Source organism: Oncorhynchus keta, unplaced genomic scaffold (assembly GCF_023373465.1).
Source record: "Oncorhynchus keta strain PuntledgeMale-10-30-2019 unplaced genomic scaffold, Oket_V2 Un_contig_19158_pilon_pilon, whole genome shotgun sequence".
NCBI lineage: Eukaryota > Metazoa > Chordata > Actinopteri > Salmoniformes > Salmonidae > Oncorhynchus > Oncorhynchus keta.
The window spans coordinates 68,181-74,496 of record NW_026281312.1 but is presented as its reverse complement, the minus strand read 5'-3'; the positions used below and the strand labels follow the sequence as shown (position 1 = coordinate 74,496).

At 52.9% G+C, this 6,316-nt stretch overlaps 1 long non-coding RNA gene across 3 annotated transcripts in view; it reads left to right on the top strand.

The window, feature by feature from the left end:
- Positions 1–115: 115 nt before the first annotated feature.
- The window catches only part of LOC127920361 (uncharacterized), a 68,510-nt gene continuing 62,309 nt past the window's right edge, over positions 116–6,316 (top strand). Inside the window, exons 1-2 of one of the 3 annotated variants that reach the window (XR_008106072.1) lie at positions 116–270; positions 4,814–4,867. This is a non-coding gene — a long non-coding RNA (uncharacterized LOC127920361). Of the gene's footprint in view, positions 271–1,346; positions 1,711–4,544; positions 4,652–4,813; positions 4,868–6,316 lie in introns of those variants that run through there. The other 2 variants (XR_008106069.1, XR_008106068.1) reach the window with 2 other exon arrangements.

The following is a 6,316-nucleotide window of genomic DNA, read 5'->3' as shown; positions in this document are numbered from 1 at the left end:
CTGCCAAGGTACAGCATCTGATAGCAATAGCATTAGCACTGGTCTCTCCTCTGGGCCCACAGGTACAGCATCTGATAGCAATAGCATTAGCACTGGTCTCTCCCCCCAGGTACAGCATCTGATAGCAATAGCATTAGCACTGGTCTCTCCTATGGGCCCACAGGTACAGCATCTGATAGCAATAGCATTAGCACTGGTCTCTCCTCTGGGCCCCCGGTATAGCATCTGATAGCAATAGCATTAGCACTGGTCTCTCCTCTGGGCCCACAGGTACAGCATCTGATAGCAATAGCATTAGCACTGGTCTCTCCTCTGGGCCCCCAGGTACAGCATCTGATAGCAATAGCATTAGCACTGGTCTCTCCTCTGGGCCCCCAGGTACAGCATCTGATAGCAATTAGCATTAGCACTGGTCTCTCCTCTGGGCCCACAGGTACAGCATCTGATAGCAATAGCATTCGCACTGGTCTCTCCTCTGGGCCCCCGGTATAGCATCTGATAGCAATAGCATTAGCACTGGTCTCTCCTCTGGGCCCCTGCCAAGGTCTGACAGCATCTGGGCCCCTGCAGGTAGCAATAGCATTAGCACTGGTCTCTCCTCTGGGCCCCCAGGTACAGCATCTGATAGCAATAGCATTAGCACTGGTCTCTCCTCTGGGCCCCTGCAGGTACAGCATCTGATAGCAATAGCATTAGCACTGGTCTCTCCTCTGGGCCCCCAGGTACAGCATCTGATAGCAATAGCATTAGCACTGGTCTCTCCTCTGGGCCCCCAGGTACAGCATCTGATAGCAATAGCATTAGCACTGGTCTCTCCTCTGGGCCCCCAGGTACAGCATCTGATAGCAATAGCATTAGCACTGGTCTCTCCTCTGGGCCCCCAGGTACAGCATCTGATAGCAATAGCATTAGCACTGGTCTCTCCTCTGGGCCCACAGGTACAGCATCTGATAGCAATAGCATTAGCACTGGTCTCTCCTCTGGGCCCCCAGGTACAGCATCTGATAGCAATAGCATTAGCACTGGTCTCTCCTCTGGGCCCCCTCTGGGCCCCTGCCAAGGTACAGCATCTGATAGCAATAGCATTAGCATTGGTCTCTCCTCTGGGCCCCAGGTACAGCATCTGATAGCAATAGCATTAGCACTGGTCTCTCCTCTGGGCCCACAGGTACAGCATCTGATAGCAATAGCATTAGCACTGGTCTCTCCTCTGGGCCCCCAGGTACAGCATCTGATAGCAATAGCCTTAGCACTGGTCTCTCCTCTGGGCCCCTGCCAAGGTACAGCATCTTATAGCAATAGCATTAGCACTGGTCTCTCCTCTGGGCCCCCAGGTACAGCATCTGATAGCAATAGCATTAGCACTGGTCTCTCCTCTGGGCCCCCGGTATAGCATCTGATAGCAATAGCATTAGCACTGGTCTCTCCTCTGGGCCCACAGGTACAGCATCTGATAGCAATAGCATTAGCATTGGTCTCTCCTCTGGGCCCCCAGGTACAGCATCTGATAGCAATAGCATTAGCACTGGTCTCTCCTCTGGGCCCCCGGTATAGCATCTGATAGCAATAGCATTAGCACTGGTCTCTCCTCTGGGCCCACAGGTACAGCATCTGATAGCAATAGCCTTAGCACTGGTCTCTCCTCTGGGCCCACAGGTACAGCATCTGATAGCAATAGCATTAGCATTGGTCTCTCCTCTGGGCCCCCAGGTACAGCATCTGATAGCAATAGCATTAGCACTGGTCTCTCCTCTGGGCCCCCAGGTACAGCATCTGATAGCAATAGCATTAGCACTGGTCTCTCCTCTGGGCCCCCAGGTACAGCATCTGATAGCAATAGCATTAGCACTGGTCTCTCCTCTGGGCCCCAGGTACAGCATCTGATAGCAATAGCATTAGCACTGGTCTCTCCTCTGGGCCCCCAGGTACAGCATCTGATAGCAATAGCATTAGCACTGGTCTCTCCTCTGGGCCCCTGCCAGGTACAGCATCTGATAGCAATAGCATTAGCACTGGTCTCTCCTCTGGGCCCCCAGGTACAGCATCTGATAGCAATAGCATTAGCACTGGTCTCTCCTCTGGGCCCCCAGGTACAGCATCTGATAGCAATAGCATTAGCACTGGTCTCTCCTCTGGGCCCCTGCCAAGGTACAGCATCTGATAGCAATAGCATTAGCACTGGTCTCTCCTCTGGGCCCCAGGTACAGCATCTGATAGCAATAGCATTATGGTCTCTCCTCTGGGCCCCCAGGTAGCATCTGATAGCAATAGCATTAGCACTGGTCTCTCCTCTGGGCCCCTGCCAGGTACAGCATCTGATAGCAATAGCATTAGCACTGGTCTCTCCTCTGGGCCCCAGGTACAGCATCTGATAGCAATAGCATTAGCACTGGTCTCTCCTCTGGGCCCCTGCCAGGTACAGCATCTGATAGCAATAGCATTAGCATTGGTCTCTCCTCTGGGCCCCCAGGTACAGCATCTGATAGCAATAGCATTAGCACTGGTCTCTCCTCTGGGCCCACAGGTACAGCATCTGATAGCAATAGCATTAGCACTGGTCTCTCCTCTGGGCCCCCAGGTACAGCATCTGATAGCAATAGCATTAGCACTGGTCTCTCCTCTGGGCCCCTGCCAGGTACAGCATCTGATAGCAATAGCATTAGCACTGGTCTCTCCTCTGGGCCCCCAGGTACAGCATCTGATAGCAATAGCATTAGCACTGGTCTCTCCTCTGGGCCCCCAGGTACAGCATCTGATAGCAATAGCATTAGCACTGGTCTCTCCTCTGGGCCCTGCAGGTACAGCATCTGATAGCAATAGCATTAGCACTGGTCTCTCCTCTGGGCCCCCAGGTACAGCATCTGATAGCAATAGCATTAGCACTGGTCTCTCCTCTGGGCCCCTGGTCAGGTACAGCATCTGATAGCAATAGCATTAGCACTGGTCTCTCCTCTGGGCCCACAGGTACAGCATCTGATAGCAATAGCATTAGCACTGGTCTCTCCTCTGGGCCCACAGGTACAGCATCTGATAGCAATAGCATTAGCACTGGTCTCTCCTCTGGGCCCACAGGTACAGCATCTGATAGCAATAGCATTAGCACTGGTCTCTCCTCTGGGCCCACAGGTACAGCATCTGATAGCAATAGCATTAGCACTGGTCTCTCCTCTGGGCCCCAGGTACAGCATCTGATAGCAATAGCATTAGCACTGGTCTCTCCTCTGGGCCCCCAGGTACAGCATCTGATAGCAATAGCATTAGCACTGGTCTCTCCTCTGGGCCCCAGGTACAGCATCTGATAGCAATAGCATTAGCATTGGTCTCTCCTCTGGGCCCAGGTACAGCATCTGATAGCAATAGCATTAGCACTGGTCTCTCCTCTGGGCCCCCAGGTACAGCATCTGATAGCAATAGCATTAGCACTGGTCTCTCCTCTGGGCCCCAGGTACAGCATCTGATAGCAATAGCATTAGCACTGGTCTCTCCTCTGGGCCCACAGGTACAGCATCTGATAGCAATAGCATTAGCACTGGTCTCTCCTCTGGGCCCACAGGTACAGCATCTGATAGCAATAGCATTAGCACTGGTCTCTCCTCTGGGCCCACAGGTACAGCATCTGATAGCAATAGCATTAGCACTGGTCTCTCCTCTGGGCCCCCAGGTACAGCATCTGATAGCAATAGCATTAGCACTGGTCTCTCCTCTGGGCCCCTGCCAGGTACAGCATCTGATAGCAATAGCATTAGCACTGGTCTCTCCTCTGGGCCCCCAGGTACAGCATCTGATAGCAATAGCATTAGCACTGGTCTCTCCTCTGGGCCCCCAGGTACAGCATCTGATAGCAATAGCATTAGCACTGGTCTCTCCTCTGGGCCCCCAGGTACAGCATCTGATAGCAATAGCATTAGCACTGGTCTCTCCTCTGGGCCCACAGGTACAGCATCTGATAGCAATAGCATTAGCACTGGTCTCTCCTCTGGGCCCCCGGTATAGCATCTGATAGCAATAGCATTAGCACTGGTCTCTCCTCTGGGCCCCTGCCAAGGTACAGCATCTGATAGCAATAGCATTAGCACTGGTCTCTCCTCTGGGCCCCCAGGTACAGCATCTGATAGCAATAGCATTAGCACTGGTCTCTCCTCTGGGCCCACAGGTACAGCATCTGATAGCAATAGCATTAGCACTGGTCTCTCCTCTGGGCCCCCAGGTACAGCATCTGATAGCAATAGCATTAGCATTGGTCTCTCCTCTGGGCCCCCAGGTACAGCATCTGATAGCAATAGCATTAGCACTGGTCTCTCCTCTGGGCCCACAGGTACAGCATCTGATAGCAATAGCATTAGCACTGGTCTCTCCTCTGGGCCCACAGGTACAGCATCTGATAGCAATAGCATTAGCACTGGTCTCTCCTCTGGGCCCACAGGTACAGCATCTGATAGCAATGGCATTAGCATTAGCACTGGTCTCTCCTCTGGGCCCTCTGGGCACAGGTACAGCATCTGATAGCAATAGCATTAGCACTGGTCTCTCCTCTGGGCCCACAGGTACAGCATCTGATAGCAATAGCATTAGCACTGGTCTCTCCTCTGGGCCCCCGGTATAGCATCTGATAGCAATAGCATTAGCACTGGTCTCTCCTCTGGGCCCACAGGTACAGCATCTGATAGCAATAGCATTAGCACTGGTCTCTCCTCTGGGCCCACAGGTACAGCATCTGATAGCAATAGCATTAGCACTGGTCTCTCCTCTGGGCCCACAGGTACAGCATCTGATAGCAATAGCATTAGCACTGGTCTCTCCTCTGGGCCCACAGGTACAGCATCTGATAGCAATAGCCTTAGCACTGGTCTCTCCTCTGGGCCCACAGGTACAGCATCTGATAGCAATAGCATTAGCACTGGTCTCTCCTCTGGGCCCACAGGTACAGCATCTGATAGCAATAGCATTAGCATTGGTGCTCTGGGCCCCTGCCCAGGTACAGCATCTGATAGCAATAGCATTAGCACTGGTCTCTCCTCTGGGCCCACAGGTACAGCATCTGATAGCAATTAGCATTAGCACTGGTCTCTCCTCTGGGCCCACAGGTACAGCATCTGATAGCAATAGCATTAGCACTGGTCTCTCCTCTGGGCCCACAGGTACAGCATCTGATAGCAATAGCATTAGCACTGGTCTCTCCTCTGGGCCCCAGGTACAGCCAGGTACAGCATCTGATAGCAATAGCATTAGCACTGGTCTCTCCTCTGGGCCCACAGGTACAGCATCTGATAGCAATAGCATTAGCACTGGTCTCTCCTCTGGGCCCCAGGTACAGCATCTGATAGCAATAGCATTAGCACTGGTCTCTCCTCTGGGCCCCTGGTACAGCATCTGATAGCAATAGCATTAGCACTGGTCTCTCCTCTGGGCCCACAGGTACAGCATCTGATAGCAATAGCATTAGCACTGGTCTCTCCTCTGGGCCCACAGGTACAGCATCTGATAGCAATAGCATTAGCACTGGTCTCTCCTCTGGGCCCACAGGTACAGCATCTGATAGCAATAGCATTAGCACTGGTCTCTCCTCTGGGCCCCAGGTACAGCATCTGATAGCAATAGCCCACTGGTCTCTCCTCTGGGCCCACAGGTACAGCATCTGATAGCAATAGCATTAGCACTGGTCTCTCCTCTGGGCCCACAGGTACAGCATCTGATAGCAATAGCATTAGCACTGGTCTCTCCTCTGGGCCCACAGGTACAGCATCTGATAGCAATAGCATTAGCACTGGTCTCTCCTCTGGGCCCCAGGTACAGCATCTGATAGCAATAGCATTAGCACTGGTCTCTCCTCTGGGCCCCCAGGTACAGCATCTGATAGCAATAGCATTAGCACTGGTCTCTCCTCTGGGCCCCCAGGTACAGCATCTGATAGCAATAGCATTAGCACTGGTCTCTCCTCTGGGCCCCCAGGTACAGCATCTGATAGCAATAGCATTAGCACTGGTCTCTCCTCTGGGCCCCCAGGTACAGCATCTGATAGCAATAGCATTAGCACTGGTCTCTCCTCTGGGCCCCAGGTACAGCATCTGATAGCAATAGCATTAGCACTGGTCTCTCCTCTGGGCCCCTGCAGGTACAGCATCTGATAGCAATAGCATTAGCACTGGTCTCTCCTCTGGGCCCACAGGTACAGCATCTGATAGCAATAGCATTAGCACTGGTCTCTCCTCTGGGCCCCAGGTACAGCATCTGATAGCAATAGCATTAGCACTGGTCTCTCCTCTGGGCCCCTGCAGGTACAGCATCTGATAGCAATAGCATTAGCACTGGTCTCTCC